The 18521-nt window shown below is 50.3% G+C and overlaps 1 long non-coding RNA gene across 3 annotated transcripts in view; it reads left to right on the plus strand.

Moving 5' to 3' along the window:
* The window catches only part of LOC139702371 (uncharacterized), a 50368-nt gene extending 32352 nt beyond the window's left edge, over positions 1-18016 (plus strand). For all 3 annotated transcript variants that reach the window (XR_011705004.1, XR_011705003.1, XR_011705005.1), the window contains exons 8-17: positions 863-976; positions 2758-2871; positions 4653-4766; positions 6547-6660; positions 8440-8553; positions 10335-10448; positions 12229-12342; positions 14121-14234; positions 16016-16129; positions 17908-18016. This is a non-coding gene — a long non-coding RNA (uncharacterized lncRNA). The remainder of the gene's footprint in view (positions 1-862; positions 977-2757; positions 2872-4652; positions 4767-6546; positions 6661-8439; positions 8554-10334; positions 10449-12228; positions 12343-14120; positions 14235-16015; positions 16130-17907) is intronic.
* The last annotated feature ends 505 nt before the right edge of the window (positions 18017-18521 follow it).

Below are 18521 nucleotides of genomic sequence, written 5' to 3' on the forward strand. Positions count from 1 at the left end.
TCATTTCTGTGGCCTACCCGTATTCCCCATGGATGAGCATTTCTTCCTTGGCAATGGCTGTCCCGCTCTGCCTACAGCCACCTTCTCACACTGGGCCTTCTTTGCCATCCATTTCCCTGCAAATGCCATGATCTTGTTACTTTTTAGTGCTGAGTAATATTTCATTGTGTATAAATGCCACATTTTTTAATCCATTCATCTATTAAAGGGCATCTAGGTTGGTTCCACATTCTAGCTATTGTGAATTGTGCTGCTGTAAACATTGATGTGGCTGTGTCCCTGTAGTATGCTCTTCTTAGGTCTTTTGGGTATAATCCAAGAAGGAGAATAGCTGGGTCAAATGGTGTTTCCATTCCCAGCTTTCCAAGGAATCTCCATACTGCTTTCCAAATTGGCTGCACCAATTTGCAGTCCCACCAGCAATGTATGAGTGTACCTCCCCCCCCCCCCACCCCCATCCTCGCCAGCACTTATTGTTGTTTGACTTCATAATGGCTGCCTTTCTGACTGGAGTGAGATGGTATCTTAGGGTGGTTTTGATTTGCATTTCTCTGATTGCTAGAGATGGTGAGCATTTTTTCATGTATTTGTTAATTGATTGTATGTCCTCTTCTGAGAAGTTTCTGTCCAAGTCCTTGGCCCATTTGTTGATTGGGTTATCTGCTTTTTTGTTGTTTAACTTTTTGAGTTCTTTGTACACTCTAGAGATTAGGCCTCTATCTGATGTTTGAGGGGTAAAAATTGGTTCCCAGGATGTAGGCTCCCTATTCACCTCGCATATTATTTCTCTTGCTGAGAAAAAACTTTTTCAGTTTGAATTCGTCCCATTTGTTGATTCTTGGTTTTAACTCTTGTGCTATAGGAGTCTTATTAAGGAATTTGGGGCCTGCCCCCACGAGATGAAGATGAGGACCAACTTTATCTTCTATTAGACGCAGAGTCTCTGGTCTGATTCCTCAGTCTGCCGTCTTGAAAGGTACCTAAACACGCTCCCCGAGGGAAGAAGCCCCTCATCCCTGGAGCCCACCATCCCACCTGGGGTTTCTGACAGGAAGAAGCCCAGAGCCCCCACCTCTGCCAGCTGTCAGTAGTTTGGACACCTGGGATCTCCAGGTCCAGGGGTAGCTCCATTCCCACCATTGATAGCAGGCCCCCCAGCCTGGGCAGCCCAACCCACTCAGCCCTTGGTGCTGACAGACGTAGAAATCCCACCGTGGGGGCCCATGCCAGCACCCACACACATTCTGTCATGTATGATTAAAAAAAATAAGTAAAAATTTTAAAAAAAGGTGGCAGACTGGAGCTGTCTACTGCTGAGGCCCTGTGAGTACTGTTGGGCTTTGGGCCTGGTGAGAGAGTAGGAAGTTCCTACTGGAGTCAGATGGAGGCCCCAGACGTGGGGGAAGCGGGACTGTGAAGTCATAATGGTGTTCATGAGGGTGGCCCCCAAGGGAGCCCCTGGCTGCAGAGCCAAGCCTGCCAAGGTGCTGGGAGAGGGCCTGGGAGGAAGGGCCAAGGAACAGTTGGCAGGCTGTGGAAGAGGGGGACACAAAGTTTGGAGGTAGGAGGGTGTCTCTGGGAGGAGAGAGCAGCGCCCACCCACTTTGGGCGGGGGAGGCAGTGCTGGGGTGGTAAGGCAAGGTCTGGCTGAGGCCCACTGATGCCAGAGGCTTGGCCCCTCCCCAGGTAGAGGGGCCCACACATGGGCTGGGGTTGGGGGGCATGGTATAGCTGTCCCAGATGGCCTGGGACTCACCCATCAGAAGGCAGTGGATGTGCTGCGGAGCTTTCTGTTTCTCCCAGTTCAGGTCCTCAGTGGTGACTGGACAGGCCAGTTCCAGAAGTGGTGGCAGCCTCAGAGGTCCCCCTATTGATGTGACGGCAAAGGAAACTTTCATTTCTGTGGCCTACCCGTATTCCCCATGGATGAGCATTTCTTCCTTGGCAATGGCTGTCCCGCTCTGCCTACAGCCACCTTCTCACACTGGGCCTTCTTTGCCATCCATTTCCCTGCAAATGCCATGATCTTGTTACTTTTTAGTGCTGAGTAATATTTCATTGTGTATAAATGCCACATTTTTTAATCCATTCATCTATTAAAGGGCATCTAGGTTGGTTCCACATTCTAGCTATTGTGAATTGTGCTGCTGTAAACATTGATGTGGCTGTGTCCCTGTAGTATGCTCTTCTTAGGTCTTTTGGGTATAATCCAAGAAGGAGAATAGCTGGGTCAAATGGTGTTTCCATTCCAGCTTTCCAAGGAATCTCCATACTGCTTTCCAAATTGGCTGCACCAATTTGCAGTCCCACCAGCAATGTATGAGTGTACCTCCCCCCCCCCCCCCACCCCCATCCTCGCCAGCACTTATTGTTGTTTGACTTCGTAATGGCTGCCTTTCTGACTGGAGTGAGATGGTATCTTAGGGTGGTTTTGATTTGCATTTCTCTGATTGCTAGAGATGGTGAGCATTTTTTCATGTATTTGTTAATTGATTGTATGTCCTCTTCTGAGAAGTTTCTGTCCAAGTCCTTGGCCCATTTGTTGATTGGGTTATCTGCTTTTTTGTTGTTTAACTTTTTGAGTTCTTTGTACACTCTAGAGATTAGGCCTCTATCTGATGTTTGAGGGGTAAAAATTGGTTCCCAGGATGTAGGCTCCCTATTCACCTCGCATATTATTTCTCTTGCTGAGAAAAAACTTTTTCAGTTTGAATTCGTCCCATTTGTTGATTCTTGGTTTTAACTCTTGTGCTATAGGAGTCTTATTAAGGAATTTGGGGCCTGCCCCCACGAGATGAAGATGAGGACCAACTTTATCTTCTATTAGACGCAGAGTCTCTGGTCTGATTCCTCAGTCTGCCGTCTTGAAAGGTACCTAAACACGCTCCCCGAGGGAAGAAGCCCCTCATCCCTGGAGCCACCATCCCACCTGGGGTTTCTGACAGGAAGAAGCCCAGAGCCCCCACCTCTGCCAGCTGTCAGTAGTTTGGACACCTGGGATCTCCAGGTCCAGGGGTAGCTCCATTCCCACCATTGATAGCAGGCCCCCCAGCCTGGGCAGCCCAACCCACTCAGCCCTTGGTGCTGACAGACGTAGAAATCCCACCGTGGGGGCCCATGCCAGCACCCACACACATTCTGTCATGTATGATTAAAAAAAATAAGTAAAAATTTTAAAAAAAGGTGGCAGACTGGAGCTGTCTACTGCTGAGGCCCTGTGAGTACTGTTGGGCTTTGGGCCCTGGTGAGAGAGTAGGAAGTTCCTACTGGAGTCAGATGGAGGCCCCAGACGTGGGGGAAGCGGGACTGTGAAGTCATAATGGTGTTCATGAGGGTGGCCCCCAAGGGAGCCCCTGGCTGCAGAGCCAAGCCTGCCAAGGTGCTGGGAGAGGGCCTGGGAGGAAGGGCCAAGGAACAGTTGGCAGGCTGTGGAAGAGGGGGACACAAAGTTTGGAGGTAGGAGGGTGTCTCTGGGAGGAGAGAGCAGCGCCCACCCACTTTGGGCGGGGAGGCAGTGCTGGGGTGGTAAGGCAAGGTCTGGCTGAGGCCCACTGATGCCAGAGGCTTGGCCCCTCCCCAGGTAGAGGGGCCCACACATGGGCTGGGGTTGGGGGGCATGGTATAGCTGTCCCAGATGGCCTGGGACTCACCCATCAGAAGGCAGTGGATGTGCTGCGGAGCTTTCTGTTTCTCCCAGTTCAGGTCCTCAGTGGTGACTGGACAGGCCAGTTCCAGAAGTGGTGGCAGCCTCAGAGGTCCCCCTATTGATGTGACGGCAAAGGAAACTTTCATTTCTGTGGCCTACCCGTATTCCCCATGGATGAGCATTTCTTCCTTGGCAATGGCTGTCCCGCTCTGCCTACAGCCACCTTCTCACACTGGGCCTTCTTTGCCATCCATTTCCCTGCAAATGCCATGATCTTGTTACTTTTTAGTGCTGAGTAATATTTCATTGTGTATAAATGCCACATTTTTTAATCCATTCATCTATTAAAGGGCATCTAGGTTGGTTCCACATTCTAGCTATTGTGAATTGTGCTGCTGTAAACATTGATGTGGCTGTGTCCCTGTAGTATGCTCTTCTTAGGTCTTTTGGGTATAATCCAAGAAGGAGAATAGCTGGGTCAAATGGTGTTTCCATTCCCAGCTTTCCAAGGAATCTCCATACTGCTTTCCAAATTGGCTGCACCAATTTGCAGTCCCACCAGCAATGTATGAGTGTACCTCCCCCCCCCCCCCCACCCCCATCCTCGCCAGCACTTATTGTTGTTTGACTTCATAATGGCTGCCTTTCTGACTGGAGTGAGATGGTATCTTAGGGTGGTTTTGATTTGCATTTCTCTGATTGCTAGAGATGGTGAGCATTTTTTCATGTATTTGTTAATTGATTGTATGTCCTCTTCTGAGAAGTTTCTGTCCAAGTCCTTGGCCCATTTGTTGATTGGGTTATCTGCTTTTTTGTTGTTTAACTTTTTGAGTTCTTTGTACACTCTAGAGATTAGGCCTCTATCTGATGTTTGAGGGGTAAAAATTGGTTCCCAGGATGTAGGCTCCCTATTCACCTCGCATATTATTTCTCTTGCTGAGAAAAAACTTTTTCAGTTTGAATTCGTCCCATTTGTTGATTCTTGGTTTTAACTCTTGTGCTATAGGAGTCTTATTAAGGAATTTGGGGCCTGCCCCCACGAGATGAAGATGAGGACCAACTTTATCTTCTATTAGACGCAGAGTCTCTGGTCTGATTCCTCAGTCTGCCGTCTTGAAAGGTACCTAAACACGCTCCCCGAGGGAAGAAGCCCCTCATCCCTGGAGCCACCATCCCACCTGGGGTTTCTGACAGGAAGAAGCCCAGAGCCCCCACCTCTGCCAGCTGTCAGTAGTTTGGACACCTGGGATCTCCAGGTCCAGGGGTAGCTCCATTCCCACCATTGATAGCAGGCCCCCCAGCCTGGGCAGCCCAACCCACTCAGCCCTTGGTGCTGACAGACGTAGAAATCCCACCGTGGGGGCCCATGCCAGCACCCACACACATTCTGTCATGTATGATTAAAAAAAATAAGTAAAAATTTTAAAAAAAGGTGGCAGACTGGAGCTGTCTACTGCTGAGGCCCTGTGAGTACTGTTGGGCTTTGGGCCCTGGTGAGAGAGTAGGAAGTTCCTACTGGAGTCAGATGGAGGCCCCAGACGTGGGGGAAGCGGGACTGTGAAGTCATAATGGTGTTCATGAGGGTGGCCCCCAAGGGAGCCCCTGGCTGCAGAGCCAAGCCTGCCAAGGTGCTGGGAGAGGGCCTGGGAGGAAGGGCCAAGGAACAGTTGGCAGGCTGTGGAAGAGGGGGACACAAAGTTTGGAGGTAGGAGGGTGTCTCTGGGAGGAGAGAGCAGCGCCCACCCACTTTGGGCGGGGAGGCAGTGCTGGGGTGGTAAGGCAAGGTCTGGCTGAGGCCCACTGATGCCAGAGGCTTGGCCCCTCCCCAGGTAGAGGGGCCCACACATGGGCTGGGGTTGGGGGGCATGGTATAGCTGTCCCAGATGGCCTGGGACTCACCCATCAGAAGGCAGTGGATGTGCTGCGGAGCTTTCTGTTTCTCCCAGTTCAGGTCCTCAGTGGTGACTGGACAGGCCAGTTCCAGAAGTGGTGGCAGCCTCAGAGGTCCCCCTATTGATGTGACGGCAAAGGAAACTTTCATTTCTGTGGCCTACCCGTATTCCCCATGGATGAGCATTTCTTCCTTGGCAATGGCTGTCCCGCTCTGCCTACAGCCACCTTCTCACACTGGGCCTTCTTTGCCATCCATTTCCCTGCAAATGCCATGATCTTATTACTTTTTAGTGCTGAGTAATATTTCATTGTGTATAAATGCCACATTTTTTAATCCATTCATCTATTAAAGGGCATCTAGGTTGGTTCCACATTCTAGCTATTGTGAATTGTGCTGCTGTAAACATTGATGTGGCTGTGTCCCTGTAGTATGCTCTTCTTAGGTCTTTTGGGTATAATCCAAGAAGGAGAATAGCTGGGTCAAATGGTGTTTCCATTCCCAGCTTTCCAAGGAATCTCCATACTGCTTTCCAAATTGGCTGCACCAATTTGCAGTCCCACCAGCAATGTATGAGTGTACCTCCCCCCCCCCCCCACCCCCATCCTCGCCAGCACTTATTGTTGTTTGACTTCGTAATGGCTGCCTTTCTGACTGGAGTGAGATGGTATCTTAGGGTGGTTTTGATTTGCATTTCTCTGATTGCTAGAGATGGTGAGCATTTTTTCATGTATTTGTTAATTGATTGTATGTCCTCTTCTGAGAAGTTTCTGTCCAAGTCCTTGGCCCATTTGTTGATTGGGTTATCTGCTTTTTTGTTGTTTAACTTTTTGAGTTCTTTGTACACTCTAGAGATTAGGCCTCTATCTGATGTTTGAGGGGTAAAAATTGGTTCCCAGGATGTAGGCTCCCTATTCACCTCGCATATTATTTCTCTTGCTGAGAAAAAACTTTTTCAGTTTGAATTCGTCCCATTTGTTGATTCTTGGTTTTAACTCTTGTGCTATAGGAGTCTTATTAAGGAATTTGGGGCCTGCCCCCACGAGATGAAGATGAGGACCAACTTTATCTTCTATTAGACGCAGAGTCTCTGGTCTGATTCCTCAGTCTGCCGTCTTGAAAGGTACCTAAACACGCTCCCCGAGGGAAGAAGCCCCTCATCCCTGGAGCCACCATCCCACCTGGGGTTTCTGACAGGAAGAAGCCCAGAGCCCCCACCTCTGCCAGCTGTCAGTAGTTTGGACACCTGGGATCTCCAGGTCCAGGGGTAGCTCCATTCCCACCATTGATAGCAGGCCCCCCAGCCTGGGCAGCCCAACCCACTCAGCCCTTGGTGCTGACAGACGTAGAAATCCCACCGTGGGGGCCCATGCCAGCACCCACACACATTCTGTCATGTATGATTAAAAAAAATAAGTAAAAATTTTAAAAAAAGGTGGCAGACTGGAGCTGTCTACTGCTGAGGCCCTGTGAGTACTGTTGGGCTTTGGGCCCTGGTGAGAGAGTAGGAAGTTCCTACTGGAGTCAGATGGAGGCCCCAGACGTGGGGGAAGCGGGACTGTGAAGTCATAATGGTGTTCATGAGGGTGGCCCCCAAGGGAGCCCCTGGCTGCAGAGCCAAGCCTGCCAAGGTGCTGGGAGAGGGCCTGGGAGGAAGGGCCAAGGAACAGTTGGCAGGCTGTGGAAGAGGGGGACACAAAGTTTGGAGGTAGGAGGGTGTCTCTGGGAGGAGAGAGCAGCGCCCACCCACTTTGGGCGGGGAGGCAGTGCTGGGGTGGTAAGGCAAGGTCTGGCTGAGGCCCACTGATGCCAGAGGCTTGGCCCCTCCCCAGGTAGAGGGGCCCACACATGGGCTGGGGTTGGGGGGCATGGTATAGCTGTCCCAGATGGCCTGGGACTCACCCATCAGAAGGCAGTGGATGTGCTGCGGAGCTTTCTGTTTCTCCCAGTTCAGGTCCTCAGTGGTGACTGGACAGGCCAGTTCCAGAAGTGGTGGCAGCCTCAGAGGTCCCCCTATTGATGTGACGGCAAAGGAAACTTTCATTTCTGTGGCCTACCCGTATTCCCCATGGATGAGCATTTCTTCCTTGGCAATGGCTGTCCCGCTCTGCCTACAGCCACCTTCTCACACTGGGCCTTCTTTGCCATCCATTTCCCTGCAAATGCCATGATCTTGTTATTTTTTAGTGCTGAGTAATATTTCATTGTGTATAAATGCCACATTTTTTAATCCATTCATCTATTAAAGGGCATCTAGGTTGGTTCCACATTCTAGCTATTGTGAATTGTGCTGCTGTAAACATTGATGTGGCTGTGTCCCTGTAGTATGCTCTTCTTAGGTCTTTTGGGTATAATCCAAGAAGGAGAATAGCTGGGTCAAATGGTGTTTCCATTCCCAGCTTTCCAAGGAATCTCCATACTGCTTTCCAAATTGGCTGCACCAATTTGCAGTCCCACCAGCAATGTATGAGTGTACCTCCCCCCCCCCCCACCCCCATCCTCGCCAGCACTTATTGTTGTTTGACTTCATAATGGCTGCCTTTCTGACTGGAGTGAGATGGTATCTTAGGGTGGTTTTGATTTGCATTTCTCTGATTGCTAGAGATGGTGAGCATTTTTTCATGTATTTGTTAATTGATTGTATGTCCTCTTCTGAGAAGTTTCTGTCCAAGTCCTTGGCCCATTTGTTGATTGGGTTATCTGCTTTTTTGTTGTTTAACTTTTTGAGTTCTTTGTACACTCTAGAGATTAGGCCTCTATCTGATGTTTGAGGGGTAAAAATTGGTTCCCAGGATGTAGGCTCCCTATTCACCTCGCATATTATTTCTCTTGCTGAGAAAAAACTTTTTCAGTTTGAATTCGTCCCATTTGTTGATTCTTGGTTTTAACTCTTGTGCTATAGGAGTCTTATTAAGGAATTTGGGGCCTGCCCCCACGAGATGAAGATGAGGACCAACTTTATCTTCTATTAGACGCAGAGTCTCTGGTCTGATTCCTCAGTCTGCCGTCTTGAAAGGTACCTAAACACGCTCCCCGAGGGAAGAAGCCCCTCATCCCTGGAGCCACCATCCCACCTGGGGTTTCTGACAGGAAGAAGCCCAGAGCCCCCACCTCTGCCAGCTGTCAGTAGTTTGGACACCTGGGATCTCCAGGTCCAGGGGTAGCTCCATTCCCACCATTGATAGCAGGCCCCCCAGCCTGGGCAGCCCAACCCACTCAGCCCTTGGTGCTGACAGACGTAGAAATCCCACCGTGGGGGCCCATGCCAGCACCCACACACATTCTGTCATGTATGATTAAAAAAAATAAGTAAAAATTTTAAAAAAAGGTGGCAGACTGGAGCTGTCTACTGCTGAGGCCCTGTGAGTACTGTTGGGCTTTGGGCCCTGGTGAGAGAGTAGGAAGTTCCTACTGGAGTCAGATGGAGGCCCCAGACGTGGGGGAAGCGGGACTGTGAAGTCATAATGGTGTTCATGAGGGTGGCCCCCAAGGGAGCCCCTGGCTGCAGAGCCAAGCCTGCCAAGGTGCTGGGAGAGGGCCTGGGAGGAAGGGCCAAGGAACAGTTGGCAGGCTGTGGAAGAGGGGGACACAAAGTTTGGAGGTAGGAGGGTGTCTCTGGGAGGAGAGAGCAGCGCCCACCCACTTTGGGCGGGGAGGCAGTGCTGGGGTGGTAAGGCAAGGTCTGGCTGAGGCCCACTGATGCCAGAGGCTTGGCCCCTCCCCAGGTAGAGGGGCCCACACATGGGCTGGGGTTGGGGGGCATGGTATAGCTGTCCCAGATGGCCTGGGACTCACCCATCAGAAGGCAGTGGATGTGCTGCGGAGCTTTCTGTTTCTCCCAGTTCAGGTCCTCAGTGGTGACTGGACAGGCCAGTTCCAGAAGTGGTGGCAGCCTCAGAGGTCCCCCTATTGATGTGACGGCAAAGGAAACTTTCATTTCTGTGGCCTACCCGTATTCCCCATGGATGAGCATTTCTTCCTTGGCAATGGCTGTCCCGCTCTGCCTACAGCCACCTTCTCACACTGGGCCTTCTTTGCCATCCATTTCCCTGCAAATGCCATGATCTTGTTATTTTTTAGTGCTGAGTAATATTTCATTGTGTATAAATGCCACATTTTTTAATCCATTCATCTATTAAAGGGCATCTAGGTTGGTTCCACATTCTAGCTATTGTGAATTGTGCTGCTGTAAACATTGATGTGGCTGTGTCCCTGTAGTATGCTCTTCTTAGGTCTTTTGGGTATAATCCAAGAAGGAGAATAGCTGGGTCAAATGGTGGTTCCATTCCCAGCTTTCCAAGGAATCTCCATACTGCTTTCCAAATTGGCTGCACCAATTTGCAGTCCCACCAGCAATGTATGAGTGTACCTCCCCCCCCCCCCCACCCCCATCCTCGCCAGCACTTATTGTTGTTTGACTTCATAATGGCTGCCTTTCTGACTGGAGTGAGATGGTATCTTAGGGTGGTTTTGATTTGCATTTCTCTGATTGCTAGAGATGGTGAGCATTTTTTCATGTATTTGTTAATTGATTGTATGTCCTCTTCTGAGAAGTTTCTGTCCAAGTCCTTGGCCCATTTGTTGATTGGGTTATCTGCTTTTTTGTTGTTTAACTTTTTGAGTTCTTTGTACACTCTAGAGATTAGGCCTCTATCTGATGTTTGAGGGGTAAAAATTGGTTCCCAGGATGTAGGCTCCCTATTCACCTCGCATATTATTTCTCTTGCTGAGAAAAAAACTTTTTCAGTTTGAATTCGTCCCATTTGTTGATTCTTGGTTTTAACTCTTGTGCTATAGGAGTCTTATTAAGGAATTTGGGGCCTGCCCCCACGAGATGAAGATGAGGACCAACTTTATCTTCTATTAGACGCAGAGTCTCTGGTCTGATTCCTCAGTCTGCCGTCTTGAAAGGTACCTAAACACGCTCCCCGAGGGAAGAAGCCCCTCATCCCTGGAGCCACCATCCCACCTGGGGTTTCTGACAGGAAGAAGCCCAGAGCCCCCACCTCTGCCAGCTGTCAGTAGTTTGGACACCTGGGATCTCCAGGTCCAGGGGTAGCTCCATTCCCACCATTGATAGCAGGCCCCCCAGCCTGGGCAGCCCAACCCACTCAGCCCTTGGTGCTGACAGACGTAGAAATCCCACCGTGGGGGCCCATGCCAGCACCCACACACATTCTGTCATGTATGATTAAAAAAAATAAGTAAAAATTTTAAAAAAAAGGTGGCAGACTGGAGCTGTCTACTGCTGAGGCCCTGTGAGTACTGTTGGGCTTTGGGCCCTGGTGAGAGAGTAGGAAGTTCCTACTGGAGTCAGATGGAGGCCCCAGACGTGGGGGAAGCGGGACTGTGAAGTCATAATGGTGTTCATGAGGGTGGCCCCCAAGGGAGCCCCTGGCTGCAGAGCCAAGCCTGCCAAGGTGCTGGGAGAGGGCCTGGGAGGAAGGGCCAAGGAACAGTTGGCAGGCTGTGGAAGAGGGGGACACAAAGTTTGGAGGTAGGAGGGTGTCTCTGGGAGGAGAGAGCAGCGCCCACCCACTTTGGGCGGGGAGGCAGTGCTGGGGTGGTAAGGCAAGGTCTGGCTGAGGCCCACTGATGCCAGAGGCTTGGCCCCTCCCCAGGTAGAGGGGCCCACACATGGGCTGGGGTTGGGGGGCATGGTATAGCTGTCCCAGATGGCCTGGGACTCACCCATCAGAAGGCAGTGGATGTGCTGCGGAGCTTTCTGTTTCTCCCAGTTCAGGTCCTCAGTGGTGACTGGACAGGCCAGTTCCAGAAGTGGTGGCAGCCTCAGAGGTCCCCCTATTGATGTGACGGCAAAGGAAACTTTCATTTCTGTGGCCTACCCGTATTCCCCATGGATGAGCATTTCTTCCTTGGCAATGGCTGTCCCGCTCTGCCTACAGCCACCTTCTCACACTGGGCCTTCTTTGCCATCCATTTCCCTGCAAATGCCATGATCTTGTTATTTTTTAGTGCTGAGTAATATTTCATTGTGTATAAATGCCACATTTTTTAATCCATTCATCTATTAAAGGGCATCTAGGTTGGTTCCACATTCTAGCTATTGTGAATTGTGCTGCTGTAAACATTGATGTGGCTGTGTCCCTGTAGTATGCTCTTCTTAGGTCTTTTGGGTATAATCCAAGAAGGAGAATAGCTGGGTCAAATGGTGTTTCCATTCCCAGCTTTCCAAGGAATCTCCATACTGCTTTCCAAATTGGCTGCACCAATTTGCAGTCCCACCAGCAATGTATGAGTGTACCTCCCCCCCCCCCCACCCCCATCCTCGCCAGCACTTATTGTTGTTTGACTTCATAATGGCTGCCTTTCTGACTGGAGTGAGATGGTATCTTAGGGTGGTTTTGATTTGCATTTCTCTGATTGCTAGAGATGGTGAGCATTTTTTCATGTATTTGTTAATTGATTGTATGTCCTCTTCTGAGAAGTTTCTGTCCAAGTCCTTGGCCCATTTGTTGATTGGGTTATCTGCTTTTTTGTTGTTTAACTTTTTGAGTTCTTTGTACACTCTAGAGATTAGGCCTCTATCTGATGTTTGAGGGGTAAAAATTGGTTCCCAGGATGTAGGCTCCCTATTCACCTCGCATATTATTTCTCTTGCTGAGAAAAAACTTTTTCAGTTTGAATTCGTCCCATTTGTTGATTCTTGGTTTTAACTCTTGTGCTATAGGAGTCTTATTAAGGAATTTGGGGCCTGCCCCCACGAGATGAAGATGAGGACCAACTTTATCTTCTATTAGACGCAGAGTCTCTGGTCTGATTCCTCAGTCTGCCGTCTTGAAAGGTACCTAAACACGCTCCCCGAGGGAAGAAGCCCCTCATCCCTGGAGCCACCATCCCACCTGGGGTTTCTGACAGGAAGAAGCCCAGAGCCCCCACCTCTGCCAGCTGTCAGTAGTTTGGACACCTGGGATCTCCAGGTCCAGGGGTAGCTCCATTCCCACCATTGATAGCAGGCCCCCCAGCCTGGGCAGCCCAACCCACTCAGCCCTTGGTGCTGACAGACGTAGAAATCCCACCGTGGGGGCCCATGCCAGCACCCACACACATTCTGTCATGTATGATTAAAAAAAATAAGTAAAAATTTTAAAAAAAGGTGGCAGACTGGAGCTGTCTACTGCTGAGGCCCTGTGAGTACTGTTGGGCTTTGGGCCCTGGTGAGAGAGTAGGAAGTTCCTACTGGAGTCAGATGGAGGCCCCAGACGTGGGGGAAGCGGGACTGTGAAGTCATAATGGTGTTCATGAGGGTGGCCCCCAAGGGAGCCCCTGGCTGCAGAGCCAAGCCTGCCAAGGTGCTGGGAGAGGGCCTGGGAGGAAGGGCCAAGGAACAGTTGGCAGGCTGTGGAAGAGGGGGACACAAAGTTTGGAGGTAGGAGGGTGTCTCTGGGAGGAGAGAGCAGCGCCCACCCACTTTGGGCGGGGAGGCAGTGCTGGGGTGGTAAGGCAAGGTCTGGCTGAGGCCCACTGATGCCAGAGGCTTGGCCCCTCCCCAGGTAGAGGGGCCCACACATGGGCTGGGGTTGGGGGGCATGGTATAGCTGTCCCAGATGGCCTGGGACTCACCCATCAGAAGGCAGTGGATGTGCTGCGGAGCTTTCTGTTTCTCCCAGTTCAGGTCCTCAGTGGTGACTGGACAGGCCAGTTCCAGAAGTGGTGGCAGCCTCAGAGGTCCCCCTATTGATGTGACGGCAAAGGAAACTTTCATTTCTGTGGCCTACCCGTATTCCCCATGGATGAGCATTTCTTCCTTGGCAATGGCTGTCCCGCTCTGCCTACAGCCACCTTCTCACACTGGGCCTTCTTTGCCATCCATTTCCCTGCAAATGCCATGATCTTGTTATTTTTTAGTGCTGAGTAATATTTCATTGTGTATAAATGCCACATTTTTTAATCCATTCATCTATTAAAGGGCATCTAGGTTGGTTCCACATTCTAGCTATTGTGAATTGTGCTGCTGTAAACATTGATGTGGCTGTGTCCCTGTAGTATGCTCTTCTTAGGTCTTTTGGGTATAATCCAAGAAGGAGAATAGCTGGGTCAAATGGTGGTTCCATTCCCAGCTTTCCAAGGAATCTCCATACTGCTTTCCAAATTGGCTGCACCAATTTGCAGTCCCACCAGCAATGTATGAGTGTACCTCCCCCCCCCCCCCACCCCCATCCTCGCCAGCACTTATTGTTGTTTGACTTCATAATGGCTGCCTTTCTGACTGGAGTGAGATGGTATCTTAGGGTGGTTTTGATTTGCATTTCTCTGATTGCTAGAGATGGTGAGCATTTTTTCATGTATTTGTTAATTGATTGTATGTCCTCTTCTGAGAAGTTTCTGTCCAAGTCCTTGGCCCATTTGTTGATTGGGTTATCTGCTTTTTTGTTGTTTAACTTTTGAGTTCTTTGTACACTCTAGAGATTAGGCCTCTATCTGATGTTTGAGGGGTAAAAATTGGTTCCCAGGATGTAGGCTCCCTATTCACCTCGCATATTATTTCTCTTGCTGAGAAAAACTTTTTCAGTTTGAATTCGTCCCATTTGTTGATTCTTGGTTTTAACTCTTGTGCTATAGGAGTCTTATTAAGGAATTTGGGGCCTGCCCCCACGAGATGAAGATGAGGACCAACTTTATCTTCTATTAGACGCAGAGTCTCTGGTCTGATTCCTCAGTCTGCCGTCTTGAAAGGTACCTAAACACGCTCCCCGAGGGAAGAAGCCCCTCATCCCTGGAGCCACCATCCCACCTGGGGTTTCTGACAGGAAGAAGCCCAGAGCCCCCACCTCTGCCAGCTGTCAGTAGTTTGGACACCTGGGATCTCCAGGTCCAGGGGTAGCTCCATTCCCACCATTGATAGCAGGCCCCCCAGCCTGGGCAGCCCAACCCACTCAGCCCTTGGTGCTGACAGACGTAGAAATCCCACCGTGGGGGCCCATGCCAGCACCCACACACATTCTGTCATGTATGATTAAAAAAAATAAGTAAAAATTTTAAAAAAAGGTGGCAGACTGGAGCTGTCTACTGCTGAGGCCCTGTGAGTACTGTTGGGCTTTGGGCCCTGGTGAGAGAGTAGGAAGTTCCTACTGGAGTCAGATGGAGGCCCCAGACGTGGGGGAAGCGGGACTGTGAAGTCATAATGGTGTTCATGAGGGTGGCCCCCAAGGGAGCCCCTGGCTGCAGAGCCAAGCCTGCCAAGGTGCTGGGAGAGGGCCTGGGAGGAAGGGCCAAGGAACAGTTGGCAGGCTGTGGAAGAGGGGGACACAAAGTTTGGAGGTAGGAGGGTGTCTCTGGGAGGAGAGAGCAGCGCCCACCCACTTTGGGCGGGGAGGCAGTGCTGGGGTGGTAAGGCAAGGTCTGGCTGAGGCCCACTGATGCCAGAGGCTTGGCCCCTCCCCAGGTAGAGGGGCCCACACATGGGCTGGGGTTGGGGGGCATGGTATAGCTGTCCCAGATGGCCTGGGACTCACCCATCAGAAGGCAGTGGATGTGCTGCGGAGCTTTCTGTTTCTCCCAGTTCAGGTCCTCAGTGGTGACTGGACAGGCCAGTTCCAGAAGTGGTGGCAGCCTCAGAGGTCCCCCTATTGATGTGACGGCAAAGGAAACTTTCATTTCTGTGGCCTACCCGTATTCCCCATGGATGAGCATTTCTTCCTTGGCAATGGCTGTCCCGCTCTGCCTACAGCCACCTTCTCACACTGGGCCTTCTTTGCCATCCATTTCCCTGCAAATGCCATGATCTTGTTATTTTTTAGTGCTGAGTAATATTTCATTGTGTATAAATGCCACATTTTTTAATCCATTCATCTATTAAAGGGCATCTAGGTTGGTTCCACATTCTAGCTATTGTGAATTGTGCTGCTGTAAACATTGATGTGGCTGTGTCCCTGTAGTATGCTCTTCTTAGGTCTTTTGGGTATAATCCAAGAAGGAGAATAGCTGGGTCAAATGGTGGTTCCATTCCCAGCTTTCCAAGGAATCTCCATACTGCTTTCCAAATTGGCTGCACCAATTTGCAGTCCCACCAGCAATGTATGAGTGTACCTCCCCCCCCCCCCCCACCCCCATCCTCGCCAGCACTTATTGTTGTTTGACTTCATAATGGCTGCCTTTCTGACTGGAGTGAGATGGTATCTTAGGGTGGTTTTGATTTGCATTTCTCTGATTGCTAGAGATGGTGAGCATTTTTTCATGTATTTGTTAATTGATTGTATGTCCTCTTCTGAGAAGTTTCTGTCCAAGTCCTTGGCCCATTTGTTGATTGGGTTATCTGCTTTTTTGTTGTTTAACTTTTTGAGTTCTTTGTACACTCTAGAGATTAGGCCTCTATCTGATGTTTGAGGGGTAAAAATTGGTTCCCAGGATGTAGGCTCCCTATTCACCTCGCATATTATTTCTCTTGCTGAGAAAAAACTTTTTCAGTTTGAATTCGTCCCATTTGTTGATTCTTGGTTTTAACTCTTGTGCTATAGGAGTCTTATTAAGGAATTTGGGGCCTGCCCCCACGAGATGAAGATGAGGACCAACTTTATCTTCTATTAGACGCAGAGTCTCTGGTCTGATTCCTCAGTCTGCCGTCTTGAAAGGTACCTAAACACGCTCCCCGAGGGAAGAAGCCCCTCATCCCTGGAGCCACCATCCCACCTGGGGTTTCTGACAGGAAGAAGCCCAGAGCCCCCACCTCTGCCAGCTGTCAGTAGTTTGGACACCTGGGATCTCCAGGTCCAGGGGTAGCTCCATTCCCACCATTGATAGCAGGCCCCCCAGCCTGGGCAGCCCAACCCACTCAGCCCTTGGTGCTGACAGACGTAGAAATCCCACCGTGGGGGCCCATGCCAGCACCCACACACATTCTGTCATGTATGATTAAAAAAAATAAGTAAAAATTTTAAAAAAGGTGGCAGACTGGAGCTGTCTACTGCTGAGGCCCTGTGAGTACTGTTGGGCTTTGGGCCCTGGTGAGAGAGTAGGAAGTTCCTACTGGAGTCAGATGGAGGCCCCAGACGTGGGGGAAGCGGGACTGTGAAGTCATAATGGTGTTCATGAGGGTGGCCCCCAAGGGAGCCCCTGGCTGCAGAGCCAAGCCTGCCAAGGTGCTGGGAGAGGGCCTGGGAGGAAGGGCCAAGGAACAGTTGGCAGGCTGTGGAAGAGGGGGACACAAAGTTTGGAGGTAGGAGGGTGTCTCTGGGAGGAGAGAGCAGCGCCCACCCACTTTGGGCGGGGAGGCAGTGCTGGGGTGGTAAGGCAAGGTCTGGCTGAGGCCCACTGATGCCAGAGGCTTGGCCCCTCCCCAGGTAGAGGGGCCCACACATGGGCTGGGGTTGGGGGGCATGGTATAGCTGTCCCAGATGGCCTGGGACTCACCCATCAGAAGGCAGTGGATGTGCTGCGGAGCTTTCTGTTTCTCCCAGTTCAGGTCCTCAGTGGTGACTGGACAGGCCAGTTCCAGAAGTGGTGGCAGCCTCAGAGGTCCCCCTATTGATGTGACGGCAAAGGAAACTTTCATTTCTGTGGCCTACCCGTATTCCCCATGGATGAGCATTTCTTCCTTGGCAATGGCTGTCCCGCTCTGCCTACAGCCACCTTCTCACACTGGGCCTTCTTTGCCATCCATTTCCCTGCAAATGCCATGATCTTGTTATTTTTTAGTGCTGAGTAATATTTCATTGTGTATAAATGCCACATTTTTTAATCCATTCATCTATTAAAGGGCATCTAGGTTGGTTCCACATTCTAGCTATTGTGAATTGTGCTGCTGTAAACATTGATGTGGCTGTGTCCCTGTAGTATGCTTTCTTAGGTCTTTTGGGTATAATCCAAGAAGGAGAATAGCTGGGTCAAATGGTGGTTCCATTCCCAGCTTTCCAAGGAATCTCCATACTGCTTTCCAAATTGGCTGCACCAATTTGCAGTCCCACCAGCAATGTATGAGTGTACCTCCCCCCCCCCCCCACCCCCATCCTCGCCAGCACTTATTGTTGTTTGACTTCATAATGGCTGCCTTTCTGACTGGAGTGAGATGGTATCTTAGGGTGGTTTTGATTTGCATTTCTCTGATTGCTAGAGATGGTGAGCATTTTTTCATGTATTTGTTAATTGATTGTATGTCCTCTTCTGAGAAGTTTCTGTCCAAGTCCTTGGCCCATTTGTTGATTGGGTTATCTGCTTTTTTGTTGTTTAACTTTTTGAGTTCTTTGTACACTCTAGAGATTAGGCCTCTATCTGATGTTTGAGGGGTAAAAATTGGTTCCCAGGATGTAGGCTCCCTATTCACCTCGCATATTATTTCTCTTGCTGAGAAAAAACTTTTTCAGTTTGAATTCGTCCCATTTGTTGATTCTTGGTTTTAACTCTTGTGCTATAGGAGTCTTATTAAGGAATTTGGGGCCTGCCCCCACGAGATGAAGATGAGGACCAACTTTATCTTCTATTAGACGCAGAGTCTCTGGTCTGATTCCTCAGTCTGCCGTCTTGAAAGGTACCTAAACACGCTCCCCGAGGGAAGAAGCCCCTCATCCCTGGAGCCACCATCCCACCTGGGGTTTCTGACAGGAAGAAGCCCAGAGCCCCCACCTCTGCCAGCTGTCAGTAGTTTGGACACCTGGGATCTCCAGGTCCAGGGGTAGCTCCATTCCCACCATTGATAGCAGGCCCCCCAGCCTGGGCAGCCCAACCCACTCAGCCCTTGGTGCTGACAGACGTAGAAATCCCACCGTGGGGGCCCATGCCAGCACCCACACACATTCTGTCATGTATGATTAAAAAAATAAGTAAAAATTTTAAAAAAAAGGTGGCAGACTGGAGCTGTCTACTGCTGAGGCCCTGTGAGTACTGTTGGGCTTTGGGCCCTGGTGAGAGAGTAGGAAGTTCCTACTGGAGTCAGATGGAGGCCCCAGACGTGGGGGAAGCGGGACTGTGAAGTCTAAATGGTGTTCATGAGGGTGGCCCCCAAGGGGAGCCCCTGGCTGCAGAGCCAAG

This window comes from Marmota flaviventris, chromosome 17, assembly GCF_047511675.1.
Source record: "Marmota flaviventris isolate mMarFla1 chromosome 17, mMarFla1.hap1, whole genome shotgun sequence".
In the NCBI taxonomy this organism is placed as follows: domain Eukaryota; kingdom Metazoa; phylum Chordata; class Mammalia; order Rodentia; family Sciuridae; genus Marmota; species Marmota flaviventris.